The sequence below is a fragment of the Phasianus colchicus genome, chromosome 1 (assembly GCF_987193195.1).
Source record: "Phasianus colchicus chromosome 1, bPhaCol1.hap1.1, whole genome shotgun sequence".
NCBI lineage: Eukaryota > Metazoa > Chordata > Aves > Galliformes > Phasianidae > Phasianus > Phasianus colchicus.
This window is the reverse complement of record NC_143436.1, coordinates 180,218,228-180,238,853: the sequence shown is the minus strand read 5'-3', so window position 1 is coordinate 180,238,853 and position 20,626 is coordinate 180,218,228. Positions and strand designations below refer to the sequence as shown.

The following is a 20,626-nucleotide window of genomic DNA, read 5'->3' as shown; positions in this document are numbered from 1 at the left end:
CTATATAGAAGTCTTTGATAACTTTCTTTCTTTCTAATAATGTTTATTGCTAGGGCAATAGTAAAAGGAAGGTGCTCTTCAATTACTTTCTTTGAGTAATTAAGAATGATAGGTAGCACTTAATGTGTTCTGAATGAGAAAAGCACTAATATTTTACCACCTATCTTTGTGCATGAAAGCTCTCAAAAACTGGCATTTAGGTCTTCTTGAATTTCTGAACTTCATCACAACATTTATGCAGAGGCATTAACACAGAATAAAGATGTCCTCCTGCTACATGCAACTGGAAAGGCAGGAAAATACGTAACGTGAAAGATGACTAAACATAGCTTTGACATTACCACCTACAAGGTGTTCAAGGAGACATGGTCATGAACCACTGACTTGGCAGAACTTACAAGATTTAGTGTTGAAATTTCAACAGCCGTATGGCTATCATGATTATTTAGATAGTGCTATAACATGGAACACAGCTTATGAATCGTTTGAAGAGACCTTCAATGTAGGTAGTGACACGTCTCCTTGGCATTTTTTTCTCCTCTACAGATGTTTTGTTAGATTTTTTCTCCCAGCAGCTCCCCACTTTCAGGAATGCGCACTCTCTGCTACCCCAACGTCAAGCAGCCCTCAGAATCCCATCAGGCAGGTTGGGTGGTGTGAAAAAGGAATTAATTTCAGTCAACAACCAGGAATAGCGTTGGGTGTTTGGCTTCAGCCATTGACTTCCGTGTGTCTCCGGGTTGTGTTGTTGTGACAACAGGCGGTAGAAATGTCCTGGTCTCGCCCACACAAGAATATTGTCAGCCAAGCACACCGTGACTGGCGGCGAAGACCAGCCCCTTCCATAACCTGGGAGAGCTCCCTCCTCTGCGGGAGGCCCCGGCCGCGGCTCGGCAGCGGCGCCGGCAGCCCGGAGCTCCTTAGATACACGAGAGGCTCTCTCCAGGGGACACCGCGCCACGTGGTTGACGAGAACCGATACCGGCTCGGAAGGACGGGGCGGGGGCTCGCCCTCTCTTTCTCCTTCTTTGGGGCAGAAGGGAATGAAGAAATGGGGCAGAGAGGGGCCGGAGCGCCACGCGGGCAGCTGAACTGCCCAGGTCTTCGACGAAACAGGCGTGGGTGCCACGGCCAGAAAGAGGGACGGCTGCGCGCAAAGGAAGTGCGCATCCTCCATTTTGGCAGAGGGCGGGCGGGGAGTTGGCTCCCGGCGCTGGGCTCCCGTCGCCGCCCCGAGCGCTGCTCCCGCCTCGCGGCGCTGCCAGGGGCTCGCGGCCCCTCTTCCCGCCGGGGGCCGGACCGGGGCGCCTCATATGGCCGCCCCACGTTGGGTCGCATTGGCCCCAAGCTCCCCGCAGCGGCTTCCGACAAAATGGAGGACACCACCAGCACCACCAGAACCACCAGCACCAGCGCTCCTCTAGGAACCATGGCGGCCGACATGGCGCCCTCCTCCTCAGCGGGTGGGGGCAGGAGAGCGCCCGCAGCGGGGAGGCGCTGCTCGGCGGGGCAGGCGCGGTCGGTGCCCAGAGGAGGCTCTTCAACGGGCACCGTCCCCGCTGGGAGCGCTGCCATTATGCACGCGCCGTCCCTCCTGAAGGTGGCCCCAAGTTCCCCGCCGCTCAGGGGGAGGTGCGAGGCGGGACCGGAGGGGGGCGCCATAAGAACCAGTAGCCCCACGTCGGGGCGCGGAGGGGAAGGGCACCGAGCTTGGCGGTGTGATGCCCGCAAGGATCGGGAGCGCTGCTGGGTGGCCGCACTGCTTCCTCACAGCGACGGGAGGCCGGGGGAGCGCAGCGCGCCCGACTTGTGCAAGTCGTCGGGCGGCCGGGGCCGGGCGCGCCGCTGGTGACGCCAAGAGCGGACACCGCGCCCGTGGGCTACGACTGGGGCTCCTCAGACCTGATGGCTCGAAGTGGGAAGCACTCGGGGCACGGCCAGCGGGGAGATTGGCAGTTCAAAGGGTCAACCGGCTGCGGGCGGCGCTGACGGGCGGGCGGCGCGTCCAATCGGCTGGCCCGGCGCGAGAGCCCGTCCCCGGGGACAGCCAATGGCGGGGCGGGGGCGGGCCCCGCTCAGCTCCGTCGGCCCGGTTTCTCCTCCCCTTCGTTAGCAGCTGCGCTGAGCCCGGGACTGGACCGAGTTAGAGTTGAGACGCCGGAGGAGTAAGGCAGAGTGCGTGCGTCCCCCGCGGGGGGTTCGGTGCCTGCGGGGAGCCCTCGGGTGAGGCGGGGGCCGGGGCCGGGCGCGCGGGCGGCGACGCGGAGCTGTCCCCGGGGCGGGGATGGAGGAGCCTCGCGGCGCCCCGCCGGGCCGGGCGGCCCTCTGGCGGCGGAGCGGAGCCGGGGGCAGCTCCGCCGATCGCCGCCCGGAGGTGGGCGGCGGGAGGCGGCCCGGGGGCAGTCTTGGGGGGGGGGCCGGGGCGTTCGGGGAAGGGCCGGCGTCGGCGTAGCGCCTCTCGCCGAACTCCCCCCGCTTTCCCCGCCGGGCCCGCGGCCGTTGTTCTGCCCCGGTGCCTCCACCACCCCCCCCCCCTCCTCCCCTCCTCCCGGCGGCTGCCTCCCACCCTCCCTCCCGCCTCCCCCGCTGCCCGGCGCGGCGCCGCGCTCCTCCCGCCGCCGCGCTCCCCCCCGTATTGTTCGGCCGGGGCTCGCTAATGGCGGCCGGGAGGCGGCAGTGCCGCGGGCCGACTGCAGGGGGGCAAACCCGGGGCCGGGGGCAGATCGGCGGCGCCGTGCGGGGGGAGGGGGAGGAGGGCTGCGCGTCCGCTGCCCCGCGCCGCCGGTTCGGGGCCCGGCGAGGCGAGTTAGTGCGGAACGTGCCCTCCCCGCCCCGGTGCCTCGGCCCCTCGGGGGCGGCGTGGCCGTGCCGCGGCCCCGGGGGCAGCGCTGCCGGTCCCCCGGCGGCCCGCGTTTATCGCTCGGGACGCGGCGGGCGAGGCGGGCGGTGCCGGCCCTGCGGGGCGAGGGAAAGCCGTGCCCGGGGCGCTGCCCGGTGCCCCGCGATAACCCCGTGTCTTCCCCTCAGGCTCCGGCCCGGTTTGGCGCAGCCTCGGCGGAGAGCGGCGAGGAGAGGGAGCTCCATTGTGAGTGCTATTTCTGTCCCTATTTCTGCCCCCGCCGGACCTGCTCGTTGTTCTCCAGGGGTTGGGGCAAAAGGAGGGGCCTCGGCGCGGGGTGGGGACATTCCTGGGCCCGGCAGCTGCTGCCCCGGGGTGGCCGTGGGGCGGGCGGCCCCTCCTCGCGGTGGGCGCCGCTGCGGACGGTCCTGCGGAGCCGCTCCGGAGGCAGACGGGCCGCTCCGCTCCGCCCGGCTCGGCGGGAGGGGGGGCACCTCGCGGGTGCCCTCTGGAGGCGTGAAGCGGGCACTGAATTCCACGGCCAGGCATCTTCTGCCATCTTTGTTTGTTTTTTTTTTTTTGTGCGGTTTTTTTTTTTTTTTTTTTCCTTTCCCTTTGGCTCAATCCTGTATCTTTCGTGCCTTGAGGCTGGGGGGCGGTAGAGCGACTTGCTGCTTCCTGCCGGCGGCTGTTGTGTTGTACTCCCCAAGCGCTGCTCTGTTGGGTGTCAGCCCAAGGGAAGGCTGATTGCAGATCCCTGGAGGACCGGGCTGTGGGTTAAACCTAGTCCGTTCTCGTTTCATAACCTTCCTTTGCTGCATGCTGTGCAAAACGGAGCTTCTGAAATTACAAAGTAGTGCAGCGGAGGAGAAAGTAACAGTGTGTGTGTGTGTGGATGGAGGCGGTGGGAGCTGTTGGGATGCGGCTGCTGCCGTGCGGAGAACAAAACAAACAGCGCCGTGCTGTGCTCGGGGCCGCGTGCGGGAGGAGCACGGGGTGCAGCCCTGAGCACTGCGTGCGTCTGGGCAGCTTTTTGTCCTCCCCTTACCTTTGTACCTGATGGATTCCCCGGGTCTGCATAGGCTGCTGCTTGGTCACCTTTTGGTGGCTTGCATCTAGAGAGCATGGGTGTTTCACTGTGGGAACATCGCTGCTTAGGAGGAAGGCATCAGATCTGAATTAATTCTGAGTTTCTGGAATTATCAACCTTGCGAAAGGCATTGAGAGTCTGTATGGCTTGTTAGCATCAGTAAGAGGGCTATTCTTTTTATTATTGTTACCATGCCTTGGACGCAAGGCTGCCATGTTTTCTGATTCATTGTACCTCCCAATCTAACAGCTGTTCAGCTTTTTCTGGTGTTTCATGTGAAAAAAGTAACTACTGGCATGGGTCAGGGCAAGCAGTGCTTTGGGTGGAGGAAGTCTGTTGCGTTGGAAGGGAGCAGGAAAGTGTTGAAGACTGGAGCTGCCTTGAAAAATATCCTGCAGCTTTGTGTGGCTGCCTCTGAGAAGCAAGACTGCTGCCATGAGCAGCTGTAGGACAAAGATTCGGCAAACCTCTGTGTAATTGCCAGCTGGTCTGTGAGTTACACCAGTGTAGTGTTACACGAGGGCATCCTACTGGATGGCACATGGTCTCCACCAACTGTGGTCATGGTGGTTGGGTCTTTTCTCAGGCATGTGACTGGAGGAAAAAGTATATCCTGTGGCCGTGCTGTCATGTGTGACAGGCATTATATTCTGTGCTCACTACTGCATGGGCACTCCAAACTCCTCAGCTGTAATTTGTGAAATGAAGATGGTGATGAGGCATCATGATGTAGTTAGACCAAATCACTTTTTAAAAGTAAGATTGTTTTAATTTTAATATCTACTGAACTTGCTATATATTATTGCTACTGATCTGCTTTGACCCTGGATATGATTGCATTCTACTGTTGCTTACTCTGGAATAATGTGCTAAGAAGGATTTGCATCAGCAAGAGTACACAAATGCCAGTGAATAAATGAAAGTAAGCTTCTTTGTCTTCTGCAGTGCTTGACTAAGTTTGCAGAGGGGTGTGGGACCTAAACTGATACAAACTCTTGGAGTCTTTTGCTGGCTTTCTTTATGTTTTTGTCCAGCAGCTTCACGGACACTCTTACACTGTTAAGGGAGTTTTTATTTTGGTTTATTTGGTTTATTTTGGAATAAACAGAGAATTACTGAAGTTCTGCCTATTTGTGCTAGAATTCACAACCAATCAATATACTCGGCAACAGAAGCAGAATGACGAGTTCTGTGAAGAGTTTATATAAAGTGTTACAACTGATGGAAAAATCCACTGATTATGGAGAACTGCTTCTTTCATTCTGGAGGATGTGACCATTACAAATAATAATGAAATTTACCTAGCTATAGGAAGGGATTGGGATATGAAGTTCAGGAGCCTGATGAATGAGTTAAATGGCCCTTCTGAGAAGTTTGAGGTAATATTTATTTCAGGAGGTTGCTATAGCCTTGTATGCTGTAGAAATTCTGTTGTCTGCAGAAGTTGTTGGATTTTTTCAACAGACATTTTTTTTGCTTTTAACTTTAAACATCATTTAAGTGATTTAATCTTATTAGGTGGCTGTTCTAGAAAGATATCTGGATTTCTATGAGGTTAGAGTTCAGAGGAAACTTAGTTTTTCTTCTATGCTTGTAGATTACCCCATGTGCTGCTGGCAAATATGGCTGTCAGGAAGTGTTAACCTGGTGTATGAATCATCGAATGGTTTGAGTTGGAAGGGTCCCACCCTGGTAGTCAAGCGTTCCTTATGTCTAACCTCTTTTAGGTTACCTATGCAGGCCATGGTAAAATGATCTGCTCAATTTAGTTGCTGGTATTAAAATTCTTTATTTTGGAGCAACATGAGTGAACTTGTCAGTGTTTTGTACTTGTAGGAGAAATTTTGGATAGAGGAGAGCTGTGTGAGAAATGTGAAATGCAGTTGTGTTGTATGTCATATTCGGTTGACGCTTTGACTGTGTTGACTTCAACTCTGCTTATTTGTACTTCTGTTGTTTTGGCAGTTTCAGACTTATCTTTGTGAGCTTCTGGAAATCATCAACTTTAAGACAAAGCCATAATTATTCTATCTAATTCTGTTCCACGAGAATTCCATTGGATTCATGAATGCAAAAATTGATGATGAATCTACATGGATGAGAACATCAACAGTTTAATAGGGGTCCACATCTGTCCTTTATTAGATGGATTAGATCATAACTTTGTATTAAGGAATGCTTGCATCTTTACCTGAAGTATTTCATTAATTGGATGTGGCAGTGGTTAAAGTTGTTTTCTGACTCTTGTGTGTGATGAGAGCAAGTTTACTCCAGTCAGTGGTTATAACACAGACAACGAATGCAGATTTTTAGTCCAACATAAATACAGTGACCAGAAATTATTCAATTTTGTGGTCAAATGGGAGTTGCAAGAGATAGGGCTGCCACCACTGCATTTTTGAAATTTCTCTGTTTGAAGGGTATTATTGCTTTGTAAGTTTGTCCTAATGCTTAAGCTTTCCCTCTGTGCACTTCCCAAGTGTTTTGGAGTCAGCTTCACCGTAACTTCTGTGCTGCTTTAACTATTGGCCACTGGAGAATAACCTGCAGGGCAGTGATGGGGCAGTGCTGAGGCAGGGACTCAGAGCAAGTGTTCAGCTCTTCAAACAGGATGGCTACAGTAGTGTCTTGAAATGGACATGATTGGTGTGCTCCTCAGTCATATTGAGTATCAGTAACACAAGAAGATTATGGGTTAAGATGTTCTGTGATGTGATTAATTAATATGCATTGCTGTTGTGAAGAAAGGATAGTTTTGGATCTTTGGAATACTTAACACTTAAAATGTTACCACTTTACCTAAAATAAATAAGACATTCTGTAGTAAACTGTGCATCAAGATCCATAAACTCTTTAAATCTTACAAAAGTTATCAGAGTCTTTCAGTTTTTGTTAGCCTGGCTTCCAAATGCCTGAATTTGTGTATTATGCTGTACGAAAGTACCGAGGCATAATTCATCCTCTCCTAGAATGGTTTGGGTTTGAAAAGACCTTTAAGATTATCTAGTTCCAACCCCCCTGCTAGAGGCAGGGACATCTCCCTCTGGACCAGATTGCTCAAAGTCCCATCCAGTCTGGCCTTGAATGCTTCCAGGGAGGGGGAATTCACAACCTCGCTGGGCAACCTGTTAGTGTCTTGGCACCCTCACAGTTCCTACTTGTAAGTTTTATTTCCTAGTGACAAATGCTAAGCAGGAAGTCATTTTAATTCCGTATTTTCCCCTGTTTAATATACTGTGTTAAAGGGCCACTAAGGTGATCAGAGGGCTGGAGCACCTCTCCTATGAAGAAAGGTTGAGGGAACTGGACTTGTTTATCTTCGAGAAGGCAGAGAAACCTCATTGTGGCCTTCCAGTACTTGAAGGGAGCATATAAACAGGAGGGGAAACGGCTGTTTACAAGGGTGGATAGTGATGGGACAAAGGGGAATGGTCTTAAGCTTAGACAGGGGAGGTTTAGGTTAGATATTAGGAGGAAGATTTTCACACAGAGGGTGGTGAAGTACTGGAACAGGTTGCCCAGAGAGGTTATGGATGCCCCATCCCTGGAGGCATTCAAGGCCAGGCTGGATGTGGCTCTGGGCAGCCTGGTCTGGTGGTTGGTGACCCTGTCCGCAGCAAGGAGGTTGAAACTAGATGATCTTTGAGGTCCTTTTCAACCCAGGCCATTCAATGGATCTATGATATTCACTGGGGTATGTTGAATAGACATCAGCTATTTAGATGTTGGCACTATGGACTCATTAGGTAGCTCACCAATCTGTCTCTCACAGAGGTGGCAATAAAGGAAATGTTCGTCATCCACTCACGTAACTGTGGAATTGCTCATGTGTGTTTCTACATGGTGTCCTTAGTTTTTTGTTTGGAAAAAGATAGTGAAATACAACATAACCCATAGAAGAGCAGTATACACAGGATCTTCTGATTTCTGAGCCTAGTTGTGGCTCAGTCATTCTGGGAAACGTGGACCTGTTTTTCTGCACCACGGACTTTTTAGTAAGCATATTGCCATCTTCTGCTTCTTCAGGTTTTTTTGTGTGATATACATAGGTTACCCCAAAAGTAATGCCTCCTCTTTATTTCCATGGGAACTACAACTGATACAGAGAGCACAAACAACACTGTTGGAGCAAATTTTCAGTTATGTTGAAAAATAGAGTTTTTTGTCACCACCGCTAGTGATGTGTTACTGCCAGCAGTGAACAAGAGCCTGTATGCTGACCTTATAAAAATTTGCTATGGCCATCCAGGAGACAACATCCACTATTTTTCACATTGCTGTTGCCATTGCTGAAATGCACCACCTGCCACCTCAATGTGCTCACATCTGGTGTTTGGTCTCCATGAACGTTCGGCGAGCATCAAGGAATGTCTGTGGTGTCATTTTTTTTGCATGGAGAAATTCAAACCTTTGCTTCATGCACGCTTCCACGTCAGATGCCATTTTGTCAGACTGTCCCTCTGCTGCCATCTGTTGCACAGCAACAGCACGTAACGGAATATTGGTGGGAAGGTTCAATCTCCACTGCAGTACCAATGTCTGCCTTTGATGTTGTGGGCCAACATAATAAATAGAAGGCATTACTTTCAGAGCAGCTCTCGTAGGTATACTGAGCTCTAAACACGCCCGTTTGTGATGCAGCCATCTCTTTTTAAAGCTTGCCAAAGAATTTTCTTCTTCCCGGGGTTCATTTGTTTAGATGCCTGTAAGAGCTCTTCAGGTTGGTTTTTGCCTGCAGTACTACACCAAATTTCTCTAATATAATTTATAACGTCAGCTGTCAACTTTATATGGATGATTTTCAAACGTCTTTTCCAGCTATATCTCAGTGTGTGCTTCTAGCATGTTTTTGTGGATACCTGATCTTTAGCTCAGGCTGCTGTCCCAAAAGCAAGCCTTTCCCCCCAGAAGGAAAGCTCTCCATGCTGTCTGTCACTTGTAGATGGTGTTATCTTCAGACCTCTGGTTTGAGCCCATGATCTAGCTATTGTTGTAGGCACACAGCATGCTATTCTTCTAACAGTTAGTAAGCTGTATCTTAATTGCTAACAAACAGTTAAATATTTATTAGTTAGCTATTTAAATGGATCATGTAACTACATCTCATACCTTGTCTTTGTTCTGTGTATCTTGTAGTAACGCTTATTCTGTTTTGACTGCCTGGTCTTTCTGTATGTTACATTTTATGGATGTAAAAGTAACGGGTTACCCGCCTTTAATTTAAGCTTGCAGTTTAGCTGTGGATAGTACTACAGTCTTATTTTGTTGTTAATGAGGTTTTAAGTGCTCTCCACAAAGTGACATCCTGGGCAGTTCGACCCCTCTGTCCCTTCTCATGTGACGATCCTCATGTTTGGGGGGGCTTCCATATGTGCACCTTCTGAAGCAAATGCAACTTACTAATGCAGAGGAAGCAAAATTTGGGAAACAAAGCCAACTGACAGCTAAATGAATACATTTCTTGTTACTCTTGAGACCTAAGCACACCATCCTTGGAACAAGAATTCTAACCATTGTTGATTGTAGTGCTTTTTCCTTGTATTCTCTTTTTTCTCTCTCCATCTGTTCTCCCTTATGTTTAGGTTGTTTGCTCTTTGAACAGACATTCATATTCTGTTTTGGTACAGTGGCTAACATACTGTGGTCTGTAACTTCAGCTCCTAGCAGCATACAATGAGTTGTAATATATAGATGGGTGTGATATCAGTATCTTCCTTTTTTTTTTTTTTTTTTTTCCAGATAGGGAAAGGAGGCCTGTACTAACAAATTAACTTCTCGATGATTAGGAACTGCTTCTAAGCTGGACAGATTTACCAGGCATCTCTTGAATAGCTAATCAGTATATCTGTGTTTGTAATGTTTATTTATGTTAATGTTCATTCATAAGATAAAGTTTTATTCTGTTAGGTGGTTCCTCATTAAAGAAGCCAAATATTACCTGGAAAGGTCAGATAGGAAGTTACCTGTAGTTCATATACACACACATGGGTGAAAAAGGTTATTTGGAAATGACAGGAAATGGAGAATGCAATAAAGGCATTTTTGTTGGTGGTGAGCTGTTGTTGTTTTAATTTATTGGATATATTATGGAGTTGTTAAAATTTTAACTTTTGGTCATCATTGTTTGTTTATGCCCAAAAAATTAACAACCAGAAACATTGAGTTGATCTACCTAATATAGTGTGTAGGACAGCAATTATGGTCTGAATGAAGTTCAGCATTTTTATTAGAGAAGGACTGGAGGGTTTAGAGAAGACTTGCAAGAATGACTTATGAAGCAGTAGAAAAGATTGGCAGATCTTAGAAATATGGTCATCTTCAGATAGTTACCTTTATTTTTTGAAGTCAGTTGAATTGAAGTTGTGTTCAATAAACAGGAGCTTTGGTTGCATAATGTAACTCACAGCTGGTCAAGGGGAGCAGCTGAGAAAACCTGTCACACTTGCAATGCTGACTGTATCCATTCTTGCCTTGGAACCCATTTCCTGTCCATCTTACCTTATCATAGACTTGAACTGTTCTGGTGGTGTTTGTTTTTTTTTTCCCCCCTCTTTTATTTTAAATCCCATTTGATGTTAAGATTTTATTTCCTTTGTTGGTGGCTTCATTGGCTGTTTGGCTGTAGTCTGCATGAGTTTCTTTACTGTATCTAGCACATACTTTCACATACTCTCATTCAGTTTTTCTTCATTTTGAATTAGTAGATGGATTGAATGCTGATTTCTGAAGGTCACTTGTGTTCAAGAAGCTTGTCCATACTCGATCAAAATAGTAAGTTGTTAGCTGAGCTTGGGTACTCCTCAGATGGAAAAAAATCTGGTTAAGATTGCTAGTTGATATTAGTTATTGTTAAAGAAGAGAGGAAAATGAACTATGTACAAACTTCTTGTTCACTTACATGTGTCAGGGAATTATACTTTTTTTCCCTTAAGCACATAGAAAAATCAGAAGAACAGAATTTAATTTTAAAAGCATTATTTAAAAGGGTTTGTGATTTTAGCATCTGATAAACCTGGCAAGGTAGCAGGATTTATGTCTATCAGTTGTCCATGCAGGTTTATTTGTATCATGGGCAGTATGTACTGAAGTGTATATCGCATGTTGAATTAAAATAATTAAGAGTGAAAGCCCAAAAGGAAGTGCCGATCAAGGATACTATTAAAAGTCCTTTTTGGCAACTAATCTTCTGTAAATTGTATGGAAATAATACTGGCTGGGCACTAATAGGATAGACAGGAGCTTTGCAGGAAGGGTCTTAGGAGTTTTGGAGGACAATACCTTGGACGTGAGCAATGCCCTCTTGTAGGGGTGAAGATGAACAGCATACTTGTCTGAATAAAGCAAGACTGTAACCAGCAATTTGAGGGAAGTGTGATTGCTATACTGATAGCTGAGTCCCCATCTAGAGTGATCAGTCTGTTTTTTGGTTCAGCCTCAGTGTAATGAAGATACTGTTGTACTGGAAGGAGTCCCGTGGAGGGACACCAGAATGCTTAGAGAGCTGGAGTAGGTAACAGACAGAGGTAAGAGGGATGGGTTTATTCAGCTTTGAGAAGGCTAGAGGGACGTGTTATTTGTCTTCAGCTATTTAGTGGGAAGGCATAGAGAAGATGAAGCCAGGCTTTTCTTAGGGATAGACTCTGATAGGATGGCAGGTAAGAGGTTTCCTAATAGAGAAAGATAACTGACGCTGGAAGAGGATATCCTAGAGATGTTGGGAAATCTGTATCCTTTTAGATACTCAGTTGAATGAAAGCTGAAAAACCTGACTTCTGCCAGTGGTCTTGTTTCTGATTTGACATTCCTCTGAGCTGGGGTGGATTTGCCAAGATGACATCCATAAGTCACTTTCAAAATAAGCTATTCTATTAAATTTGCAGCATTTTAAGCTATGTCTGATATCATTTATTGACCAAGAAGATGCTCTCTATTGATAAGCAGTGCTTTATTGCAAAAATATTGGACATTCACTTTTCTTGTAGCACAAAAATAAAGTATACTGTTTAGATAAAATCTGTAATTAATAAAATGTAAGTGTATGACGCATGGCTTAAACTCCTTAAAATTACCTTACGCATACTGAATTAACCTTCCCAATGAAATACATTTTTTTTTAAACTTCTTTCAGAATTCACATTGTTCTTGCTAGTAAATTGGTCCTCCAGGACTACATATTAAAAAACAGACCAAATTATATCTAGTAGATCTCATCCTTTCTCACTAAAGATTTCACATTTTCTGTCCCTGCTTAGTTTTTCAGATTTGAGTGGTTTATACATGATTGGATGTAGCAGGTTTTTTGGTAACATTACAGGCTTGCTCATCTTTTGTGATTTTTGTAAAGGATCTGGATGTGGGACTGAAATGCGTACCAAGTAAAACTGCAGATCGTACTAAATTAAGAAGAGCTGTTGACTCCCTTGAGGGCAGAGAAGCCTTGCAGAGAGATCTTGACAAATCAAAGGCCTGTGCAATCAGCAGGCAGATGAGATTAAGATGAGCAAGCCAGATTCTGCACTTGGGATGGTGTAACCCTGGCTATGTGTGCAGACTTGGGGATGAGACGCTGGAGAATGGCCGTGTGAAAAGGGATCTGGGGGTTCTGGTGGTTTTACAGCAAGTTGAATGTGAGTCAGCAGTGTGTTCTGGGGTGCTCCAGGCCCAGCGCTGCCTCTGGGTGAGGGGAGAGGTGGTCTGCTCTGCACAGGTGGCTTCACCTCCTGTGCTGGGTGTGGGCTTGGGCCTGCAATATAGGAAGGGCATAAAACTCTTAGGGAGTGCTCACGGGAGGGGCTACAAAGATGGTAAGAGATCTGGAGGGCAAATATTTTGTGAGGAGCAGCTGAGGCTCCTGGTGTGCTCAGCCCAGAGCAGGCTGAGGGGAGGCCTGATGGCGGCTGCAGCTCCTCACAGGGAGCGGAGGGCAGCGCTGAGCTCTGCTCTGTGTGACAGCGACAGGCCCGAGGGAACGGCATGGAGCTGCGGCAGGGGAGGGCAGCTGGGGGTGAGGGAAAGGGTCTGCACCACAGGGCGGTGGGCATGGAACAGCCTGCACAGGGCTGGGCACAGCCCCGAGGCTGGAGCTCAGGGAGCGTTTGGACAGTGCTCTCAGACAATGGGTTTGAATGTTGGGTGGTCCTGTGTGGAACCAAGAGATGATCCCTGATGAGGAAGAGATGAAGAGTTGATCCCTGTGGGTTCCTTCCAACTTGGGCTTTTCTGTGACACCAGTGAAGAAAGCACGCTGTATGTGTTTAGTATGTAATTACAGGTCAGCATAGTCACTATGATTATAGTATAGTTGTATCAAAAGTATAGCCAAATCAACTCTGACTCTTATGAAAGATACAGAAATAGATTATTTAATTAGTTAGAGCATTCTGTCTTAATTACTCTAGTCTTTTTTCATTAGTATCTGTACCATTAAATCTGTATTTAAATTTGTAGCATTTGCTACAGTTGCATCTATGACCTAAGTACTTCCAACTTGGTGCTTCCTCAAACCTGTAGTAGCTAAATAATGTACTGAAGGGATTATACACTTTGTCTGTGTCATGGTTTTATGATATTTGGTTATTGGTATTCCACATCATAACATCATGGAGTGCACTAAAAATTAAAGAGCTAATGCTCCAGTTCTGGGTACCTTTCCCAGAAGAGAACAACTACATTCCCCAGAAGACTGTTCACTGTGTTGTTATCATTTCTGCTCAGGGGAAGAGATATAAGGCCTTGGTAGGTCATCTGACCACCCTTCTTCGTCAGGCTCTCCTTCCTGCTACTCAACCTGACTGCGCATCTCACCTCAGTGTTATGGTGAGGCCTATCTACCTTTCAGACACTCTTATTATATTTGATTTATTAGCTTTAACTCTAATTATATTGCATTATAGTGTGTTATCTTGCATTCCAATATCATATTTAGTAAATTAGTTTGTTTCTCCTCAGATTGTTGCCGCTGTTTTTAATTATTTTGGGGTCCCCTGTTTCTCTTTTCTGGAGACGTGGATTCACGAAATCCCTCCACTCTGCTAGTCACAGAACCAGGCTGAACCAGCCTGGAAACATTGACTGTCTGTTACTATCTCAGTTTATCTTCTTGAGTGCTGGCAAAAGCTAGGGTCTTCAGAGATTTGAATTCTGAATTTATAATCTTTATTGATCCTTGTGGAGTGTGTGCAAGGAGTGTTTTTGAAATGTGTTCTGTGGCCCACAGAGCCTTTTTTATCAGTGGCCTGTGTTCCATTACTTAGTCCAGATATCTAAATAATTTTACTATTCTCTAGTCTGTTTGTAATCTATCAGTTGAACCTACGTATGTATGTATTTCCTGTATGTGCAGTACGTATTTCTTTGTTGGTTTATGTTGATTGACAGTTTGGTCTTTTTATTAAGGCTACTTGTATTCAGTTTTTCCATTTTTCCCTGTTTTTTAATTGTCCTCTTCCTATTTTGTGTCTTTAGCGGAGTGTATTTCTTCTGTTACTGTAATGTTCCCTTTTGACCAAGGTCATATTTCAAGCCTATTGCTGTGGTTTAGTGTTACCTACTTTCCTGGAAATAGATACGTATTTGAATATAACTAATGGATAAACACTTAGATACGACTTCTTTTGTGGGTCCTTGGGTTCTCTGTCTGTCTTTCTATTCCTTTTGTGAATACATACATCCTGAAGTAGCACTGCTGCTTGAATAGTAGAGAGAAATAATTTACTGTCTACCGCATTATACATAATGACTTTAAAGGCTGGAAGTAGTGCTGGGTTCTTGTTGATCTGCATGTTTTCATGATTGAGCAGCTATGAAACGTATTGAAAGCGCATATTTAAGATGGGGGGCAAATACATATCAGTATGACTGTCTTGAAACTTCATAGTTAGTCAACATTATGATTTTGATTTGCCATGAATAGTTACACCAAGTACTACTTATTCCTTTGTGAGTAATCTTGAAAATACATGATGTGTTAGACACTCCTGAATTCATAATTGACCCTGAACAGAATCAAGTTTGAGACTGACACTGAATTTTCATTCTGTTCATGCATAAAGGGAGTAATTCTCAGCACTGGTTGATTAGGAAGACCAATGGAGGAGGCTGTGTTAAAGAAAGACAATCAGATGTTCTTGGAAGTGTTGGTTGGAAACCAGACATCAGTAGTCACACACGTCATGGATGGCTGCAGTACTGTTGGCATACTCAGGAGACAGTGAAGTTTGCATTTCTCTACCTCTCACTTTTCATTCAGGCTTAGTTTGTGTCTAAATAATTTATCTTCTGAATAAAAAGCAACTTGCTGATTCAACTGCTTCTAAATGGCTCTTTTGCTGCTTAGTTTTTGCTTTCTTATTCTTTTTAGCTGTGTTACTGGCATGCAGGTCTTTGTGCATGTGCTTTTCAATTTCTTGAAATCTGTGACAAGCACATCTTGGGTGCTGTAATAAATTTTAGTAAGATGTTTTCTTCATACAGATTTGAAATTGTGGGGAAATAATGAATTTTGAAGCAGATCCAAACCTAGTGGAAAACAAATTCTTCTGGAATAGCATCTTTAGGCTAAAGTAATAAGATTTCAGGCTTTTCATGATGGTGATACTGGACAATAGGTTCATAAGTCTAATCTATCAACAGATATCCTGTTCCTGAGAATTCTTACTTGTGGTAAGAGGGCTACTTCAAAAGTTATGCCTCATCAGAGGCAGATGTTGGTGGTAAGGCAGTAGAAGTTGAGCCTTCCTACCAATATTCCATTGTATTTTGTTGCTGTGTGACAGATGGCTGCAGAGGAGCAGTCTGACACAGTGGTGTCTGACATGGGAGTGTGTATGAAGCGAAGGTTTGAATTCCTTATGCACAAACACTGGCTCCCACTGATGTTCGTTGGCACCGACTGAATGTTCATGGAGGACGAAGAGTGGATGTGAACACAGTGAGGTGGCAGGTAGTATGCTTCAGTGGGTCACCTATGCTGCAGATTTTTACAAGTGCTGCATACCATCTCTTGTTCATCGCTGCCAAAAATGCATAGCTTGTGCTGGTGACTATGCTGAAAAAGTGTTATTCAACACAGCTGAGAGTTTAGTCTATCAAACAGTGTTATTGTGCTCTTTGTTATACTTCCCGTAGAAATAAATAGGAGGCATTATTTCAGAGCAACCTACATATTTATAGTTAGGTTACATAATGTTTTAAGGCAGACTTTTTTTACTTTGGTGCTGTGAATACTTGCAGTTGAGTTTAGCCCAAATTGTGGAAGTACTTACATTGAACTCAGGAGCACAGTCTGTGTGTTAAGCTGGTTAACTGATTAAATAGCTGTCATTGCAGCCTCAGTGTAGTATATTAGGTTTGCTTGAAGTCTTACAAGTTTCTGATATCGCAGTCAGATAGTGTGTGTTTTAATAATCACTTTGTTGGTGCTTGCTTAATTGTCATCTGTCATGTGCATTTTTGAGCAGTGTGTTTTACGCAGTAAGTGTTATGTGTTTGCTGTTATCCGTGCAGGTCATTCTGCAGGAATTGGCTTGTCATGTCCACCAAAATGGTCTTGTTGCTGAAGTTCTAAGCTGTGGCACCAACCCTGTTATATTCAGGCACAGCTGTTATTGTTGGATAGATAATTTTTTTTAAGGGAACTGATCTGTCTGGAAAGGAGTTCAGTCAGAAAGTCTGTGTCAGCTGGAACAACTTCTGTTTGGTTATGAGTGTGGCTGCAGAAACAGCTGTGCTACATGGTTGTATAATAAAGCAAACCTGTGGTCTGAATAGCTAGGTGGCTCTTCCATAGTGCTAGAATTGTTGGTAAGGTCAAACCTGTAAAAGTTGGCAATAGATCAGAGCTGCCTAATATGAGGTTGCCAAAAATGCTTAGAGTTGATGGGGGGTATCCCTCAGGAAGGATGTAAGGAGGAAACACAAATATGCTGAATGTTTACAGTAAGGATGATTAATGAGAATGATTTTATTATGTGGTTGCCTGTGGTAGTCAAGTTTTATATCTGATGACCCAGAATTGCTTTTAATCTTTTCTTCCCTTTTCTCTTCTTGCATAGCTAGGTGTCTGTCCATACGCAGTGTGTATTATTCAGCGCACAGATTGAAACTGGCCTGCAGGAGCAGCATTCAGGCTTAATTGTAAAGCTGATATAAATCACGGCCTTTGAAAAATGTTGGATTAGTTCTCTTTGCAGTCTTCGTGAGTGAATATAGTTGGGCCATTTGACTGTTAGTTGAAGTGTAGAACAGCCACTTAATTTGATTTTAATTGAAATATTTTACTTTGTTTTGTGGTGGCTTGTGACATACTTTTGGTCAGCCAGTGGGGGTCTGTTGGTTCAAGCCTGAGAAAGCTTGGTATGTATGTTACATGTCTGTGTAAGTGTATGAGAGTATAACATTCATGAGTTATAGCAAGAAGTAACAGCATGCTGTTAAGCTAGAGAAACAGATTCTTGATAGCTATATCAATTTGTCTTTACAATAGACTGAATTTTTGATAATTAGATTTCTGAAAAGTCTAATGAAATAAAAATCATTAAGGAAGAGTACGAAGTCTTGAAAGTAGGTGAATCAAGGAATTGTAATGGTGTTGTGTTCAGCATCTGGCTGGATAAGTACTTCTGTAGAGTTGCCTTTGAACTGCTGTGATTAATGTCAGTATATATTTATTTCAAAGTTTGTCCAATTGCTTTTATTTGCATTTCTGGCATTACATGATGGTGATTCTTACCATTATCACCAATGCTGGTTGTTAATGGTTGAGTAGATTTGGTTTGAAAGGGTTGCAGTTGTGATTTTTTAACTTCCACTTCAGAGGGATCTCTGTGTATGTAGTGAACAGCTAGAAAAGGGTAACTGTCTTGTGGTTATCACAAGCTAGTTTCATGTATTATGCTGTCTACATTTAGCATTGTGATACTCTTCTGTAGTTCTTCACAGTCAATCTTTGTGTTCAGCTACTGTGAATGACTTTGCACATCTAGGAAACTCACTTTGGTACTGTCTTTCTCTTAGGATTGATCAGGGGTTGCCAGCAGGGACAGGAAGGTGATTGTCCTTCTCTATTCTGCTCTTGTGAGGCCCCATCTGGAGTATTGTGTCCAGGACTGGAGCCCCCAGTACAAGAAGGACAGAGAACTGTTGGAGAAGGTCCTGAGGAGTGCCACAAAGATGATCAGGGGATTGGTCCCACCTCCCCTATGAGGACAGGCTGAAAGAGCTGGGCTTGTTCAGCCTGGAGAAAAGAAGGCTGCGGGGTGACCTCATTGCAGCCTTTCAGTACCTAAAGGGAGCCTACAGAGGGGAGGGGAATCAACTCTTTGAAAGGGTAGATAACAGCAGGACGAGGGGAAATGGTTTTAAGTTGAGGGAGGGGAGATTTAGGTTGGATGTCAGGGGGAAGTTCTTTACAGAGAGAGTGGTGAGGTACTGGAACAGGCTGCCCAGAGAGGCTGTGGATGCCCCGTCCCTGGAAGTGTTCAAGGCCAGATTGGATGGGGCCCTGGGCAGCCTGGTCTAGTATTAAATGTGGAGGTTGGTGGCCCTGCATGTGGCAGGGGGGTTAGAGATTCATGATCCTTGAGGTCCCTTCAAACCCGAGCCATTCTGTGATTGATTTGTCAACATTGACCTGTATCACTTCATTTTGGGGGACCCCATGATAGCTTCTCTTTATTGAAATAACAGCTAGCAATAGATAATAGTCATCTCTCCAAATAATGCAAACCCTCAAGAGGACCCTTGCTCAAATCTAATTATGGGTAATTTCCTCTGTAGTGTTTAGTCAGGAACACATTTGAATGTCTTGGAAATCTTGACTGCTCTCTACCAGTTTAATCAGTATTGGTCTGATTAATGGGCTGCCCAGGGAGGTGGTGGAGGTGTTCAAGGAACGTTTGGATGTCATGTTGAGGGATGTGGTTTAGTGAGAGCTATTGGTGATGGGTGGATGGTTGGACTGAATGATCTTGTAGGTCTTTTCCAACCTGGGTGATTCTGTGGTCAGTGAGTATGTGAACCCCCCAATTACCTCTGTAGGAGTACTGTGAGATGTTGTCTTCCCTTGGCAAAATTTATGTAGCTCTTTCCCCATTTATTGTATCTTTCCTCAGTATATTTATTCAGCTGTAGTTTCTATCAGTCTGTTTAGTGATGGATGCGGGATGGTAATTGTAATTACTTGGTTAATTATCATTTTCTGTTTAAGTAATTGATTACAGAAACTGTAATATAAAATTACTGAGTGCCTTTAGAAGTGTAAGTGAAAGTCATGTGGTCCTGGTGGTTTGTTCTAAAATCCTCTTTTATTAGCACTTTGATGAGGTATTTTTCATTCTTAACCCCTAGAAAGAGCTTTGATGTGTTCCTCCCTGATCTTTTCCTTACTGAACATCAGTGCAAACATCTTACTCTGCTGTGGCTCAGGTTTCTTGGGTACTGTGTCTTTCGGAAAACAGTACTGTTGTACAGTAGGTATGTTAGACAAACCTTTGCTCTGACATAGCTCAAGATAGGCTGCACATCTACGCCTAGCAAAGGATAAAGAATGGGACAAATAAATGCATGTCTTCCCTCACACATGTAATTCCATGATTCTTGTTAGTTCAGAGACTTGGGTAGTAGCCTTTTTAGTTTTGGGGAAGTTTAGGTTAGTTGTATGCTTTATGTGATGATTCTTTAAATGGCCTTCATGCTTTCAAATTTTAGTTTTCAAGATGTCTTAATTACATGTTCTCCCAAAACCAGTCCTTTTTTTTTTTTTTTTTTAAGGCTTTATATGGAAGCATTTGCACATGCTGGTCTTAGTTTGAATGTCTGTTTCAAGTCTTCTGCATTGATAAAACTGTTGTTTTGGTGAGATTTCAGTGACTCCTTTTTGTCCTTTGCTCCAAGGGTGCATAAGCATGACTGTGCTTCTCCGTATGTTATCTTCATCCCAGGTGTTACTAATGGCATTTAGTAGAGACTTTGGCTTGGAAAATCCAGCTTTTTGTTGATTATTTTTAGGTATGTTCTTTCATTCCCAAATTTCTTCAATTTCTAATAAATTTAAAACTATTCTATTTTTCAACTATGAAGACTTGGCTTATGAAGCATTGCCAAGCTGGCTGCCTTAAAGCTGTTGTATTTGTCATTCTTCCAGAGACATGCCTGGATTTTGCCATTTATTTCTTCAGCAATTTAACCCTGAATGTATATATGAGGTGGTGATTTTAGCATGAAGACTTTTATACATCAGTGGTACAACCTAATTTAAAAGGAGAACATAGCCTGGTTCAGGAAGGGCTGGTGTGTATTGGTAGTGCCTGTGTTTCCATCCAGCTGTAATTTTGGTGCCTGTGTGATACCACAAAACCTTGAGCTCATTTAGCAGCAGTATTGAAAATAAATTCTCTGCAGAATTGATCTTGCCAGTCTGTTGGTTTGGGGGCTTTGGATTTTTTTTTTTTTATCCAGAGTTTTAACAATTCATCCAGTCTAATGAATTTTAGAGGATTCTAGCAATCATGTTTCTATGGTAGCAGTAAAATATGCTTAATAAGCTATGGAGATGGAGTTTTTCTTAGTTTCCTATTGTAAACCTATAGTTGTAAGTTATCTCTGTTGTTGTTGTTAGTTTTCATTTAGAAATATTGAGTGCAAAATTGTCTGTAGTTTTTGGGTCTCTTTTCAGTATTAGCATTGTTAGAAAACTTCAT

The 20,626-nt window shown here is 44.9% G+C and overlaps 1 protein-coding gene across 22 annotated transcripts in view; it reads left to right on the top strand.

The window, feature by feature from the left end:
* Positions 1–662: 662 nt before the first annotated feature.
* The window catches only part of ZMYM2 (zinc finger MYM-type containing 2), a 103,938-nt gene continuing 83,974 nt past the window's right edge, over positions 663–20,626 (top strand). For 17 of the 22 annotated variants that reach the window (XR_016463381.1, XR_016463383.1, XR_016463384.1 and 14 more), the window contains exons 1-2: positions 663–2,175; positions 3,028–3,085. The gene's annotated coding sequence lies outside the window, so the exon portion shown is untranslated. Of the gene's footprint in view, positions 2,224–3,027; positions 3,086–20,626 lie in introns of all 22 variants that reach the window. The other 5 variants (XM_090133857.1, XM_090133856.1, XM_090133855.1 and 2 more) reach the window with 3 other exon arrangements.